Raw genomic sequence first — 17376 nt, forward strand, 5'->3', positions numbered from 1 at the left:
GGGCCCGGACTTCAACTGGAAGCCAGTGGAGCTGGTAGAGGACCGACATTACGTGAGAGTAACGGCTGGTCCCCATCAGCAGCCTGGCAGCTCTGTTCTGTACCAGTTGCAGTATTCGGACCATTTTCAAGGGCAGCCCCACATAGAGCACATTGTAGTAATCCAAGCGGGAAGTTACCAGAGCATGTATCACTGTTGCTAGGGAATGCTCATATAATGACTTGTATTTAGGTGTACTTTAGAAATCTCTACTTCACTGTGTCACAAGCTTTACCCCAATGTTGCTATTTCTGCTCTTTCTATTGCTGGGACACTGGCCTGGACCAATGTGACATACACAGGACAAAACTAAAGGAATTCAAACAAAAGCCCATGGTCTGGAGAACACCTGATACTGAAGCATTGTTGAAGCTAAGCAGATCGGAGAAGTGCATGAACAGAAGAATATTAATAACCCATTCATGTTGTCTAAGGCAGAAACTCAGCACAAATATATTATTTATATTATAAAATACCTAGGCATCAATAAAGATGCAATCCTATCCAGATTTCCTTTGCCCACCCTTCAGCACAGAAGGGGTGGATCCTTCCTCCTGGACACAAGCAGTAATTTACCCCCACAGCAATGTTGTGCAAATGTATCAGCTAAGGCAGGGCAGAAGAACCTCAAGCCCATGAACCAAATCCAGCCATCCCAGGGTCCTGATCTGGCCTCTGGGGTTTCCCACATGGCAATGCGCCTTTTCTGGAATTACTGACTGTTTTGTGATTTCCTGGCTTTTGTGCAGGGTTCCCCCCCTCCCCATTCCATTCTTAGCATTTGAAATGCCTCTACTAAGATGTTGTTACTGGTAGTGAGAGCTTTAAGCAAAGTGGGCCTACATTTTGGGTCCTTTTGGCCTTCCCCTTTTTGCCTCTGGCACCACCACTGTGTGACCACGGAGGGTATTTCCAAAATTCAGTTTGGCCTTCCGACCGGGGGGGGGGGGGGTTCTCCATCCATAAGCTAAGTGATAATGATTCACTTAATGTCATGCAAGATCCTTCAAAACTCTGCAGAAACATGACTGATCTTGGATTTCCCATATTAAAATCTCAAGCTCTTTTCTATTAGGATCATAGGAAACTGCCTAACATGAGGTCAGAACTTTTGCCTTCCAGACCAGTGCTCTCTGCTCTGACTGGCTGTGCCCTTGGTTGGAGGTCTCCCCCATCACCTGTTACCTGATTAACTAGAGATTCTTGGATGTGAACCTGGGGTCTTTTTCATACAATGCATGTGCTCCATTGCTGAGCTATGGCACTTCCTTCCACATAACATCATTCTTGAGCTATGGTTAATTTCTCATATAACAACAGTAAAATTATTCTCAGAATGCCAGTCTTTTTTGTAGCCAAAACATCTCCATCCACACACAAAAGGGAGATTTCAAGAAACCTATCCACTGCAACCGCCAGAAAAAAAGCAGATATGGCCAATATGGAAATTAAGCAATGGCATTGCTGCAGCAAAACATTTGTAGGTAAGCAACTGAAGAGAAATCAAGCACAGAAAGGGTCACCCAGCATGGCTACCAATTCAGCAGTTTTGCCAAAGGCTTCCTTCTTTGTCAATTGCATAATTGCAGTGCTGGATAAGACGCTGACTAACTTCTGCTACCTAAAGAACTACAGTTTCACAGCAGGACACTGAGGCCAGATTAGCAAATACTTAGCACTGAAATCGGCCAGATTTCCCAAGGCAATCAACACCAAGTATGACCTCAAAAAATGCTGAGGTCCTCTGGAAATTTAGACACTGTTTATTGTCACCATGTCTGCATTTCCATGCTCATAAAGAAAAGCTATCAAAACATGGGGACCAAAGTCAAGTCCTCTGCAAACTAGTACCTACTGATTGCCACACATTCACATTAAGTGCTCAGTGATCTTGACCCAGGCACCGCTATAGAAAGCACCATGCTTCTCTAGAGGCAGGGATAATCAATTTTTTGAAAGCCATAATTCTAGGGAGTCAAAACTAATCACCTAGCTGCCTCATCCTGAAGTTTCTGGGCAATCTTCAGAAGCAGTTTCCTGCGTAGTACATCACAGAAATCTCATCTTACTTTAAGATATGTCACCACTGCAAGATTAACTTTCTTGAAGTATGTAGACTTCTATACAATCCCTAGTTGTGTCAGAACTTAGATGCATTCCCTAATTATGCCAAAATCTGTAGGAATGCCAGAACTCCTCAGCCTGTGGAGATGTATAAATCCTTTTTATGGATATTAACTTTTACACATGGAAATACATGTGTGGTACTATCAGGATCACATGTATAACATCTGCTTCAGACACTCACTGGTCTGATGAGATTCTTCATATGATGGAGCACTAGGCATACCCCTTCCTTCCTCCATCAAGCTTGATATGAGTTGTCAACATGGATGAAGGCCCAATCTGTATGCCCTTTAATAAAGAAACAGAAACATGTAGATCAGATACTTGGGCAACTTGGCATCTCTGCCATGCATAACATAATTTGTGTGGTTGAGGGAAACACATGCCCCTTCACCAGTTTGAGGCTTCTCTACATTAGGGTTTTTATCCTGCTTTAGCCTGCAATTTTATAGAAACTTCTGCTTCCAGATTCTTTGTGGGATTGAAATACAGTGGTACCTTGGCTCACAAACGCCTCAGTTCACGACCAAATCAGATCATGAACAGAAATTCATAAACATTTTGCAGCAGGTCACAAACTCCACATCAGGTGACGATCGCGAGTGCGCCCGCCGTCCCTGCACCAGCGCAATAGCGGTTGTGCTGGGAGGGGGAGATGGCGGCATTTGTGCTGGGGGAGGAGATGGCTGCAATTGCGCCCATGTTCCCTGCCTGAGCGCACTGACAGAATCCCGGAATCTCAATTTGAGAAGAGGAAATAAAACTCGGGTTTGTGGGAAAGATCAAGCGTCCAGACCATCTTGACTTTATTGCATTACCCAGGTTTCCCGCAGGTCCGTACTCACGATAATACATTACCGGGCAGGCAGACGTAAACTCTGCTGCAAAGCTTCAACACCATTACAGGGCATTTATACTCTCCCAGTCAGTCACAGGTACAGGGCAATTGATGACAGAATTCAGACATTGCAATATGGTTCTGAGGTCATCACATACAGAACAGATAAAGGAATGTCAGTCAATCATACAGAGACAATGAGATTACAATATTTCTAATTGCAGTGTATTCACACTTTAGTTGAGTAACTTGAACCCATCTCCAGGTCTGCTTAGACATGTAAATTCAAGCTACTGAGAAACTATTCATGAACTTAGACCCTTATCTAGACTCTAGACATTCTGAATGACCAGAGCACATGAAGCCCTCTGGGCTAGGAAGATACTTCCTGGTAAACTGAATTCCAATGCCATTTTAAACAGTGACTTAGCTTGGTTTTGAGAAGGAGTACAGGATTTGATCCCACAATGCAAAAGCACACAGAAGTAATGCTTTTCAGACAGGATTTATCCAAATTTTCCCAACGGCGCCCACACCCACCTCCCCCCCCAGCACACCCGTGATTGTGCCTGTCTCCCCCCACCCCCAGCACAATCGCTGGGGGGAGGGAGATGGCTGCGATCTTTGTTGTTGTCACTTTGCTTCAAATTTTTGTGAGTAAAAGAAATAGTTGCAGAATTGACCCTTATGGGGAAATTTGACTTGGCTCGTGGCCAATTTGGGTCATGACCAGAGTCCTGGAATGGATTACATTCATGAACCAAGGTACCACTGTATTGTTTACCCATTTTTCCTCGGTTTTTCTTTCTCTGCCTTTTTATAACTCCCATCAAACAACCACAAGATGGTGTTGCGGTATGGTGGAATTACAAACACACACACAACCATTTTGTATTGTTTTATGGTGTGCTAGCCCTGTAATAGTTCATTATCCTGGCTCCAAAAAGAGCTATGGAAATGCTCAGAGAGTATCTGGAGGTCCTGAGGGATCATGACATCATGTAAAGAACCTGCAAACTACCAGGGTGAGGAATCATGAGTGCACAGTAAAGGCATCATGTAGAGAAGCCCAGAATTACTTTGATTCTATCCAGAAATCTTCAAATGGAGGGAAGTCCGCAGTTTTTAACTGATCATACCAAACCCAGTAATTTGGTCTGTATGTTTTTCATAAGCATACTGCATTTGCCCATTCAAAACTCCCAGGAAAACAAATTCTAATCTTTTCAAATTATCACTTATTTTGTTTCATGTTTGCAGCAAGAACGGCACCATCAAAGCCTTTGGGGATAAAGATGGTTAAAACTTAGATATAAAGAATTGCATAAAATATATGAAGTATTCCAGATGGACCCCACAGGGAAGCAAATATTCACACTAGTTATATGAATACTCTTTGCTTTGGTGCATTTTGTCTGGAAAAGGATATAGGTGATAAGATTATCTGCTTCACACACTATAATTGCTGTTAATTTCATTCCTAGACCAAAAAAAAAAAAAAAGACAAATCGGGTCCCCTTTGACTTACAAATGCAGGTTTCTATGTTCTTTTGAATTTCTGAAAAGATTTAGGGAAAGCGGGTGAGTTCTACACTATGCCCTGCACAACCTGGAGTGGAAGAAACAGTTGCACATGACCAAAGAATAAAAATGTATGTCATATCGTGACTGTGAACAGCAATCCAAACAGGAGAAAAAGAAAGAAGGGAGTTGGCCAACTTAAACTGAATTTGTGTCAACAAGTATTATATGCCAAAAATCAAGGGAAACAACAAAAAGGTAGACTAATATGTTAGATCGATCACCCACATTTGAAAATTTGATAAAACCATTACACTTTTTAAGTAATCGCTACCTGCTCACACAATGTCTTGCTCCCTTAAGAAAATGAATCTTGGCTTTTTTTCTTTTTTATTCTATGGAAGCTACACAACTATAAACACTTGGAAAAGTGTGAATATTTCTAATTCCCTGATCTACACACTTGGGGCTCAGGCTCACAGGTTTTACTTTCAAGTCATGTGTTCAGAACAAGTGTTAGACAATGTACAACTTGCAACCTACATTTAAAAAAAGAAAAGAAAAAAGCAGCAGCAAAGAGCAGTCTCTTCAAGCCAACACTACTCAAGCAACCAGACTGCTTGATGATGGTTGGAAAGGATGTTCACACACTCCACCTTGCTTTGGCCATGCCTAATACCAGATTGCCCATAGAAAGCAGCACAGATTCTCCAACCTACCCTCACATCACAGCCATCTTTTACACTTGCACAGTAAATAATCTTGGTGTGGAAATTCATTTCCACTCACAAATTGTTACTGCTAGAATGGGATGATTAAGTATATATTTGTCTGCCTCTGACAATTTTGATGTATGAACGATAGCAGATCCCATTATAAACAACATTTTGAGATGTTTCAATTACAGGTCAAAATTTAGAATATGCAACAAAAAAAATGAAACCACATACACACATGCACATATATAAAATAATAAGCTGAAGAAGAAAAAAACATTCATGCCTCTTGGGTGGGCCATCATGCCTGGCACAAATTAATTGTTGCTCTTATGGTAAGGACAGTGCAGAATATCAAATAAGCCAAGTCTGTCCAGGGACATCATTTCAGATATACCTGATTATTCCTCAGAAACACTGATGATTAGGACAACAGGGAGGACCAAACCAGACACATGCCTCTCTACTGAACTATGGTGACCTATTCAATTATGAATCAGATGGGCAAAGTGGGGGAGCAGAACATGTCCCTTCTCCTGCCCCACTTCCTCCTCTGTTCTTCTGAACCATTTTCTTTCTGCTGCTGTTGGAGCCAGGTGGTGTGGGAAGGGCTTAAGATTGCTCCCCTCTCCCATACTCTTGGTTTATTAAATATTTCCCAAATCCAGATATATTGAGCTACAACTGCTTTAATTCCTAGCCCCTGCTGGCTTGGATATCTGAGAGTTCTCGTCCCACACCTCTGGAAGGCACCAGGTTGGAGAAAGCTGGTTTGGTATAAGTAGGAAACCCCTCGGAAAACCTAACAGCACAATCCTTAATTCTTTTTAAAAAGGCTGTGTGCCCTTCTTGTTATTATGAATGGCAATCTCAATATTGTTGATTCCAGATGAGGCTTGCATTGTACAGGCATGTCATGAGTGGAGCCAGCAGGAGCCGGGGTCAGACTAGATGGCCTGGGAGACCACTTCTGACTCGCTCTGTTTCTAAGTTTCTATGTACAGTCACCTTGCCTCCTTCATAGATTTTTACTGGAGGCCTAGGCACTACCAGCTTCCATTTACGGCCCTTGCATGCTGCCTCACACCTTCTACCTATTTTCTTTCCACAGCTAATCTGTAAAGGACAGAAAGATGGAATAGATCCATAACCTCTTTCGATCACTTGTGTTAGGAACCTTTGTCTGGAAGTATGCATGGGCAATTAATGGACCACAAGCAAGTTCTGAATGTCTATTGCAAGGATGAGGCAAGCTATAGGGGGTATTGTTGCCTTTGCGCCTTGTTTATAAACTTTACAGAGGACTCTGGTTGTCCATGGTGAAAACAGAATGCTAGGGTCTGCCAGGGCTCTCCTTATATTCATATTACATTTACACTTAGTTTTAGTGTGTTTATTTTGTTTCTACAAATTCCATTTGAAGTTGAATAAATTCCACTTGAATAAATTCGATTAGGCTGCACTTATACCCAAATTCAAGTGCCAAGTGGTACTTGTATTTGAATATAAAGATAGCTACACAGGTTTAGTAGAAATTAATTAGAAAAATCCCAGCATTACAGAAAGCACCATCTCACATTTCTTATGAAGCGTTTATAACATTGCCTGCAATTCTTTCCATACCTTTTCCTACTTTCCCTATCAAGCATAAAATCTGGGTGACTTCACCATGTCCTTTTGCTACCATGTATATCATTCTTCCCAAACCCATTGTCTGCATTTTTTTCACCAGTACATTTCTAAATGGTCTTTTTTCCCCATAGAGAATCTATGGAAAATGAATATTCAATACAATCTACTGGTGGCACCCAGGAGATCCATTTACCCTAAATTTGAAGTGTTCTTAATGACTTGGTGCTTTTTGAAAATCATTTTCTACAATGGTTTGGCAGTTTTTTTTCAAGCAGCTCTCATGCAACAATCTGACAAGTAAAACACATGCTCCTTAAATTCAACTTTTTCAGAATCTAGGGACCTTAAAATTATTTTCTCCATTAAAAATTCAATACCCAAGGACTCTATTCGTTGACTATTGTGCTAGATGCCATTTTCACCACTGCTATATTACTGTCTAATAATAACACAGATTCATGTAGCATAGGTTAGTCCTGTGTATAACTAACTTAATTTTTATAGATTTTTTCACAAGAAAACTTGCTTTTGGAATGCAAAGCACCAGAAGAGCAGCACAGCTCATCGTGCAAATTATTTGATGAAGCCATTGCTATGCAAGCACTGTAGCATGTCTCTTCATCTTAATTCTTCTTTGCCAAGTTCCTTCACCCTTCACCTTATTTAAGAAGATTCTAATAATGTAATTGGATCATCCCAGAACTGGAGAATGGGGAGTGGCTCAAATATCCTCAGAATCGTTATGGCACATTTATATAAAGCGCTCCACATGCAAATTGTTCAAATCCATTTGTCTGTCTCATCCAGGTAACAGTGCCTTGCAGAAATATTCAGCCCCTTTGATTTTTCCACATTTTGTTGTTACAACCTGGAACTGAAATGGATGTCATTGGCATTGTTGCTGCTTGATGTACACAAGATACACAACACTGTTAAGGTGCAAAATAATTTATATTGTGGCAATAAAGTTAAGTAAACAAAAATGAACAGGGACTTTGTCAGTGCTTGGTAGAAGCACCTTTGGCAGCAATTACAGCTGAGAGTCTTCTTGGGTAGGTCTCTGTCAGCTTTATCCATCTGGATCCTACAATGCTTGCCCATTCTTCCTGCAAAACTGCTCCAGCACTGCCAAGTTGGATGGGGGTGGTTGGTGATCAGCAACTTTCAAGTTTTGCCACAAGTTCTCAATCTGATTATTGTGTCAGCTTTCTAATACATTCAGGTTCTTGTTTTAAACTAATCCAATGTTGCTTTTGGTCATTGTCTTACTGGAAAGTGATCATCTGTCCCAGTCTCAGGTCCCTTGTAGGCAGAAACAAGCTTCCCTCTACAATTTATCTCTCTTTTTTCCCTTCGATGGTTTACACAATCCTTCTCTCAATCTCATCCTTACAACCCTGTGGGAAAGGTTAGGCACAGAGCCAGTAACTGGCTCAAGCTCACTCAGTGAGCTTTGTGGCTGAGTGAGACTAGAATCCAGATCTCCTGGATCTCAGTCCAACACTCTAACACTACAGCATGTTGGGCTTTATCCAGCTTGCTCTTTTCCCTGATCAATTTCCTTATTCTTGTAGAAGAAAAACATCCCCACAAAATGATGCTTATGCCACCTTCACTCTTGGCTTTGTACCACACAGCTTTCTGCAGCAAGGTCCAAAAGTTCAGTGTTTATCCCATCAGACCAGAGAACCGATTTCCCACACGTTTGCTATGACTCTCACAGACCTTTTTGCTAACTCCATATAAACTTTGATATGGTTTTGCTTCCTTCTTCTCACCATTATTCATAAAGCCCGGCTTTGCAGAGTGTCCAGGTGATAGCTGTTCCATGGACAATTTATCCCATCTCTGCTGCAGATCTCTCTACCTCCTTCAGAGTTACCACTGACCTCTTGGCTACTTCTCTGATTAATGCTCTCCTTACCAGGTTACTGAGTTTACATGGACACCCTTTTCTAGGCAGACTCATGTGTCAACCATGTTCTTTCAACTTTTTAATAATGGATTTAACAGTGCTGCAGGAGATGTTCGTAGTTTGGGATGTTTTTATAGCCCAACCTTGACTACTTCATCTGCACAAGTTCATCTCAGAATTGTTTTGATAGCTCATCTTCATGATACTGTTTGTTTAGATATGCTCTCCAACAAGCTCTGGGGCCTTCCAGGAACAGGTCTATTTAAGTGGAGATCAGGTAGTACTAGATCTGCATGTCGGTGGACTCCAACTACAGTATGCATCTTCTGGAGATTGTAGGTTCATTGAGGCATGGCACAAAAAATGGGGTAAATAGTTATGTAAGCAACAAGTGTTCATTTGTTTTTGTTAATTTAACTTCTGTGCCACAATAAAAAATATTCTGCATCTTCACAGTGTTGAGTCTCTTGTGTACATCAAGTGATAGCAGTGCCAATTAATTCTGAGTTATAACAACAAAATAGAGAAAAATCAAAGGGAGCAAATATTTCTGCACAGCACTGCATATTGCACTATGTGTAAAAAAGGAGCACAATCAGGAAACAGGTGGAAAAAACAAGTAAGTATTGCTAACGAGTTGTAGTGATACAGCTGGATGAACTCATGATGATAATCCGTTCCAGAGGCAGGGGCAACTGATTTTCTTGTGCACTTTGCCACTTAATTTCCCTCAAATCACCCTAAACTGATAAAATGCATTCTTGGACATTGTAGCCAGCTGAGCTTCCAAGCCTTCACAACCAGAGGTCTATGAAGGTTTTCTCCCGCTGTCATAGAAGATTAGATGTGATCTAGCCAGAGTTTGATTGCATTCAGTTTGTATTTAAAATGTCAGGAAGCCATCTAGATCCATAAGGGTCTCAAGGTGGGCTGGTAGCATAGGCACCCATGCTTGTAACGGTCCAAGGAAACATGTAGCCCAAGCTCTGTCACTGACATTAGTTATTAGAAATACCTTCAGGTTCAGTCCTGAGGTTTGCACCTTATAAGATGTACAGCAATATCAGTTTCATCACGACTCTATGACATAGGCTCTGAGAAGAACACCACCATCAGAGGTTTTGGTGAGATCAGCATACCTCTGTGGAACTTCTTTCTAATTGGGTCTCTTTCTCTATTTTATTTAATACTCAGGCTTCCCTTTCCTTCAACATTGTCTGTCTTAAGTTTTGAGAAGTTTACAGTATTTTCATTTTTTTCTAAAATCAATGGCTGTTATCTAATGGCAAAACCCATCATGTCATTTATGCTTTCTGCATTGCACTGGAGATTGCTTACAAAAGCACTACGTCAGCCGCATAAGCACAATGGTCCTTGTTGTTTACTGCCACTAGATACCATCCCTTGTGTTTTTCTATTGCTCCACATCCCTCCTTAGTGCTTTTTGGCCACTTCTTTTCCCCAGTCCACTTCAGGGTTTAATACTTTATGGTAGTCTGGATTTTACTACTATGATTTTGTGTCACATTTTATGTAATCTTTAACATCCTTTTATATACCTCTAATTGATTTGTGCAGTTTTGAATAAGGGTCCTTGTGTTCTTTTTCACTCTTAAGTGCAAATAAAGAATTTGGGGCTTTTATGTGTAATATTTCAAATTATTGACCAAAACTTGAATGTGTATCTACATTGCCATCAAAGGAGCAAAACTTTAAAATACTTATTTTTTTCTTGGCATAATTTTGTTGGCTGCAGTCTCTCATCCTCCTTATGTGCTTTACTTAAAATGGAAAAACTTTAAAGACTTACAGATCTATTGCAGCGTAAGCCAGGGTTCTCTGTGGTGCCTTTGGAATTCTGAGAGTGTATCAAACTGATACATTGGGTCATCACCCAATGTGGAATTCATGAACTGAGGCAATTTTTTTTTGAAATTTCTGTTTGTGACCCAATTTGATCGTGAACTGAGGTGTTCGTGAGCTGAGGTACCACTGTACTTGCTTTTGCAAAGTACATCAAAATACCCATTTCACAGAAAGTAAAGTGGTGATCCTCAGAGGAACACACACACTCTTTAAATCACACATACACACATTGTTTAACAGAGGACCATGCCTACCTACCTGCCTCACCCTTCTACAACAGGCAAAATGTGGATTCACACACTGATCTGTGACCTCTCTAGTCCTCTAAGACATACCCAGCTTATCACTTTATTTTTTCTAAGAATGCTCAAAGGGCCCATACAGGCAGCATGCCAATTTTCCAGTTTTTAAGCAGTGTTTTTTTAAAGTAAAAACAACTTACATTTTTAAAAAATCAGCAGTGGAATAGGGAGAATGATAGATACCAAAGAAAGTGCCCCTGGACAAAAATGATGTCCATGAGCACTGTGTTGAAGATCTCAGATATAAGCATTGTGCACTAGGGTCTACTTCTTCTGATGCATAAAGTGCTATCCTAGCTTGTATTGGAAGGGAAGCTGTAAGCAGAAAGGGCACAGGGAAATGTAGTACAGACAGGGACAATTACATTAAAGTTTAACTGTGACTTTTTATGAAGCAGTCCTGATGACAACACAAACATCCAGGCATTTGCAAGCTAACACTTGAAATGCAGTGCAACTCAGATATTTGTTCACATCTACTCCAGTTCTCATCAGAGTTTCCTTTAAACACCCACATTTTCTGGAAGATTTAGTTGGGCCATTTTTGTTTCACTTGCATTTCTAATGCCATGTAACATATATTACATCATACGGTATAAAATGATGCCACAGGGGAGTGAAGTGTGGAACAAACAAACTTGCTTTAACCCTGCGCAATTCTGAATATAAAGGATCTCAAAATGGCTGCTGCCTGAAGTTACAGTTCCCGGAGGGTGTTCCCCAGAACTGCAACTTTCCACACACCCATTCACAGAAAATTTGGATACTTGCTATTATTATAGGCATCCAGGACCAATCCCTGAGGAGACTGCATTTCCTGTGTCCAGGAAATGCTTTTGGTATGAACAAACAGACTGCAATTCTTTGGAACTACCAGTCCAAGCTTGTGGCAGTATGCCTAAACTCTAATTTGAGGTGGTGGCTTTAAATTACAACTCTACAGAAGTAAACTCCAAACTTTGGCAGGATGTGTAAAAACGGTAAGAAGCTGAAAATTTCCCAGAAATAAAAGAACTAGCAGGGCTTCCAATTCAAATATTACAGTATACATTTCCTGTTAGTTTCATACAGGAGTCTCAAAATAGGTAGTAAGAGTTGAATCAACAGTGCATATTGCACAGCTCCATAATATAATTAACAAACAAGTCTCTAACCCAGTGTTTTGTAATGCAGCAGTGATAGAAAAACATTGACTTGTGATTTTCATATGGAGTTACCTCTCAAATTCACTACCACATTGCAGCTATGTCTTTGGACTGCACTATACCTCTGATCCAACACTGGACTACTAAAGTTACACAGAGAAGGATAAATTGTGCATTGCCTGGGTTTTTTTTGGGGGGGGGGTTCTTTGGGGTAGGGGAACCATAGAAAAGCTGCAAGGCTCTTCGATCTAGGCTTGGTTTTGTCTTTTTTACACCAAAGTGGCAACAACTGAGGGTACTTCCAGGTAAGACTTTTACACCGCTATCACTCTTCCTCATGCACAGAATAAAAGTCACAGAGAAGCCAATGTCATCTGGACACCCTGTTGTCTACCACTTTCCCGTGAACCTCACGCCCAAGCCTCAGGGATCCACCCCCAAGTGCATCAGATCTTCTGCGTGTTGTGGCATATGCGGGGAAGCTGCTCTTGGCCGGTGTACGTGCGCGTGGCCGGAACACACCAGTTCTGCCAGCTCAAGAGTCTCGCGCTAAGCCCGACCTCGCCGTATTCCACCGCGCACACCGACTCTGCGTTAGGACTAGTGGCGAGCCCAGCGGATGTAAAACGCTGCAAACGTTGATTGGCTCACAGGTCGCCCCGTGCAGGCTGACAAGAAACTCTAAATATCATCCTGTTTTGATTGACTGCCGTAGCAGCCCCTTGAGATCCGCTGATTACCAGTTTATCACATGTGCGCCGTCTTACATTTGCTTCCTCGGTGAACGTCACCCAGACGATTTTATCAAACAGCGACACGACTGAGACTTTTTAAAGGATTGTTCTTTAATCAAACCCATTCTCCGATTATATTTTTTCAAACAGGGATTGTTTTTTTTCAGATACTCAGACAGCCAAATGAAAACAGTTCGTAATCACGGCCAAAGAAAGCAGAAAACCCCAACAGAATAATTTCCTTCTGGAAACGCATACCGGATTCCGATATGGACCTGCTCAAAGGTTATCAGATGATATTTTATTTTACCGATTTTTATCACATGCTAAGAACTGTGTAAGACAAGCGAACAAAAGCAGCGCGGTCCCTCAAACAGCAAGAAAACTTGAGGAGAGGGAAACGGATCACTGAATTCCAGCGATTCGTAAAATCAGAGGCTGACACTCGGGGCAGCTGCAAAAGACGAGCTTCAAAAATGCCGCAGGAATGCCGTCAGCGCGGCTTTTGTTTGGTTTTGTTTTCTTCCTTTTTCATTTCGCTCTTCTTCCGACAGATAATGTGACCTTGGCCAGGCGGGGGAGGTGGAGAACGGGAAAGGAAAGAACCCAAAGGGGGGAGGAGGGCAGGGGGAGGAGGAGAAAGGGGGCAGCGGGAAAGAGGATCCCACCCACATCCTTAAAGGAAATTCTCAAGCTGGGAAGACGCACAACTTTTGCATGGCAAGTTGAGACCGGCTCTCCGGGGAGTTCCCTCTGGAGGGGGAGGGAAGAGGAAGCGAGATCTCCCCTGACCGAGGAGAGAGACTCGCGGCGCTCGGAGAGGCCCCGCCCCCTTCCTCTCCCCGCCTTGCACGGTGCGCCTCTCATACACACTCCGTCTGTCAAACACACACACGCGCGCGCGCGCATACGAACCCTCCGTGGCTCTCTCGAACTGGATCTTCTGGTTCAGCCTACTTCCCTCCCTCCCTGGGACGCGCTGGGGGATCCGATGACATCACTGACTGAGCTCTCCCCTCGCTCGCTCTCCCCTTGTAACTTCTGTTCTGGGAAGTGGTGCCAGGAATAACCCAGTCTGTCTGCAGATCAGAGGCTCCTATCATCCAGAGGAGAGGAAAAACACACACACGCACACACACAGACACTCGACAACTGCGGCTTCTCGGCCTGTCCTTTAATCTAGAGACAAGCGTGTGTAGATTTTTTTTGTTTTGTAATCGAATTAACCAGAGAGAGAGAGAGAGAAGGGGCAAAAGCGAAAGCGCAAAGCAAGAGGATGATCCATCTGAACAGAAACACACGAATCAGACGCCCTTTGGCTGTAGGAATATCTCTATCGGCCGCTATATAAAGCAATCCTGCAAGGCACCTCACCACAGCCCCGCGCTTAGTAAGGGAACAACAAGAAATCACACACGGTCCAGTCAACGACAACATCGGCGCCAGTTCGAGGGTTTTCCTCCTTGGTGACTCCCAGGTGAGCTTCTGCTGCAAAGACGGCTGCCTCCCCGTCCCTCCTTTTTTATATCCCCCCTCCCGATTGAGAGCTGCTGGTGGTGAGGAAGCAACTGACAGTCCTTTGAGGTGGTCTTGATGTTGATGACTGGAGGGGAAGAGACTGTTTCATTGGTGGATCGTCTGTTTTCGGGAATAGGAAAGCAAGTGCTTGCTGAGTTGCGCGTCTATGTTGGAAGGAGACCCGTTTAATAACATGCAGCAACTTGCTGCATTTCGGGGCAATTCTTGGGGGAGGTTGAGATTTCCCGGGTGCGTGTGCATGCATGTATGTATGTGAAAAGGGAGTGGTCAAGGATGACTTGTGTGTGTTTCGTGTGGTATTATTCCCCTCCTCCCGCTGGACCATTCAAAAGTGTGTCTGAGAGAGAAGAGGGGATTTATGTTGTCGTCGTCAAGCCCGTTTTCACTTGGGCGCTGGGAACAAGGTTTGTCGCAATTCCCCCTCCCCTCCAACGAAGGGATGTTCCCTCTGTCCGGAGGTGCAACGTGGGTTGACTAATGGTAGCCCCCAGTTGCAGAGCCATCTCGGAGCTCTGTAAAATGCCGTGGAAAGAAAAGCCGCCTCGGGTCCCAGCCAGCGTGTGACTCTCTCTCTCTTTTGCTTTGTGTATAGAAGTTCAGATCTGGCAACCTTAGTCAGGAACCGCCTCCCTTTCCCTTCCCCCCAACAGCAGAAAATCCTGCCCCCCCTTCCCTTCTCTTCTCCTCCCTCCGCCGGTATCTTTTCTCGTGTGTGTGTGTGCGCGCGCGCGCAAAGGGGAAAGTCTTCGCTAGTGGCCTACTGCTAGGGAATGTGGGGAATACCCAGCATGTAAGTGTATGCAGATTAGGAGCAGGCTGCCTTGCGTAATCTCCTCCTGTGGGGAAGAAGTATGTGCATGGTTACTAATGAGCAGCTGAGGAGGCGGAGGAAGGTGGGGGGGGAGAGCGCGAGCTCCGAGGAGGGGACGCGGCGGCTTCTGTTGCTGCTCGGCTGAGGCACCGCTCTGCCCATTTCAAGGTAGCTGGCGGGGAGGTGAAGGGGAGGACAGACCCGCTCTCGCGCTGGGCTCTCTCTCTCTGGCTCTCTCTCTTTCACTCGCACAGGCGCGCGCGCGCGCGCTAGCACACTCAGAGACCCGTGCGCTCAGGCCCGCCCGCCTGCCTGCCTGCCTGCCTCGCGGAGGGGCTGCATCCAAGGGCGGTGGAGGGGTTGCCGTCGGAAGGAATTCCAGTCATTGGCTCCAGGGCTCAGGGTGACTTGGCAGCCGCCTGAGCTGGCCCCGTCCCTCTTTGCGGCTTGTGGGGAGGGGGTGGCATGTGGGAGCCCCTGGCGAGGGCTGAGGAGGAAGCTTGTAGCGGCGGCGGCGGCGGCGGCGGCAGCTGTGCGGGAGGGGGAAGAATGAGCGTTCATGGGGAGGAGGAGGAGGAGGAGGAGGAGGAGGGCGGACAGGGTGAGGAGAAGGATATCTCTGTGTGTTGCGCCTTTATGTCTGTTCCCTGAAGTGGGTGGAACGTTGGCCCGTTCCGGGAATGTTCCATGACGTGTAAAAGCCACAGGAAGGGGGTTAACAAGGGGCTCTGCCTGCTGCTGCTGCTGCTGCTGCGAAAGCAGATGTGATGAGCTCCCTCTCTCCCCTCGGCTTCTGCACAGTGGCTCCCTTCAGGGCTTTAGAACGAAATCTTTCTCTCCGCTCTCCCCCCACCCCTTACTTCCACTCGCGCCCTACTATTTCATTGCAGAGAAATGTATTTCTTATATAATAGGTGTGCATATGGATGTTTAGATATTATGTAACGCGCACATCCATGCTTGCTCCACATGATCTCCTGCCCTCAAAACATCTCCATTGAAATGTGAGGGGTGGGAGATGGATCCTGAGAGAGGCGCTGGAAAGAACTACTTGATATCGCCTTTGGGGGAACTGGAGAAGAAGGAATGGACAGAGCCTGTTCTTGCAGATTCCCCTTAGAATTGTATTTTGAAATGATGGAAAATTAAAATGTGAGGAGGAAATCCCTCCTGTAGGGTGGGCCCCAGGTTTATTTTTCAGGTAAACATGCCTATAATCTTTAGGCTCCTATATATGTTTCTCTTCTTGCAAGGTTTCTCAGGTGCAATAAATGTTACTATTTTCTGCATGGAAGAGGGATGAACTATAGAGGAGATGATAGCTATTCTGTTTATTATAGATCTAATGAAAATATGCAAAATTGTTTAGTATTAAAATTAGAGGCCTAATTTAAGATTTGTATATTTGTGTTTTTCCACTCTTCCCATGTGCTACAGGAATCATGTCGCTGCTTCTTTTAAATTGTATATATTCTCTTTTCAATTAAACATTCAAATTATATCACTACTATGTTTTTATTTATCTTTAATGCAATCTTTTAAAAAGTCTGTAGTGTTCAGTGGGCATGGGGGAAGAAGATCTAATTCATCTATTTGATTTTTTCCCCCAGAAATGTATATCTGGCAGAGAAAGCTGGAGATAGTAATTTAACTGGGAAAAATCCTATTGCTATTAGAATTTGGTTGTTTCCTATGTGATTATAGAGGTTTTGTAAAGTAACAGGAATTAATTGGTGTCTTATTCCTTACAAAATTGATAAACCTGGGTTGCAACTTAAAGTTTTAATTTGTTTTTTATGGATTTGCAAATAAGGGCCAAAACCGATGCATGTTTAGCCTGGAAAAAAATTCTTAAACTCCCAGCATTCCATTGGAGCATGCTGGGATGTGTTGGCCTTTTTTTCTGTCAAAACCTGCATAGGATCGTGTTTTTAGAACCTTAGTGTCAGTATGGTAAATAAAGTGTACCATTTTCTCCATGTGTTAGCCAGAAAAAAAATCTTCCAACTTCCGAAATGCTCCAGATATGATGCAGGACATTCATAGGACTATTGTTGCAGTCTAAACATATTTAGGATTATATCTGGTAACTTGCAAGGGAGGAGTACAGTTGATATTCACATTTGTTTCTGTTTTAAGGTAAACAAAATGTTGTCTGTGCAAAAGTTTGCAGGATCTGGTACACTGTTAC

At 43.4% G+C, this 17376-nt stretch overlaps 1 protein-coding gene across 2 annotated transcripts in view; it reads left to right on the plus strand.

Moving 5' to 3' along the window:
• Window positions 1-13783: 13783 nt before the first annotated feature.
• Window positions 13784-17376, plus strand: part of HIVEP2 (HIVEP zinc finger 2) — a 150317-nt gene continuing 146724 nt past the window's right edge. For both annotated transcript variants that reach the window (XM_044423448.1, XM_044423473.1), the window contains exon 1: window positions 13784-14312. The gene's annotated coding sequence lies outside the window, so the exon portion shown is untranslated. The remainder of the gene's footprint in view (window positions 14313-17376) is intronic.

The sequence above is a fragment of the Varanus komodoensis genome, unplaced genomic scaffold (genome assembly GCF_004798865.1).
Source record: "Varanus komodoensis strain SLA01 unplaced genomic scaffold, ASM479886v1 scaffold1, whole genome shotgun sequence".
NCBI classification, from domain to species: Eukaryota; Metazoa; Chordata; class Lepidosauria; order Squamata; family Varanidae; genus Varanus; species Varanus komodoensis.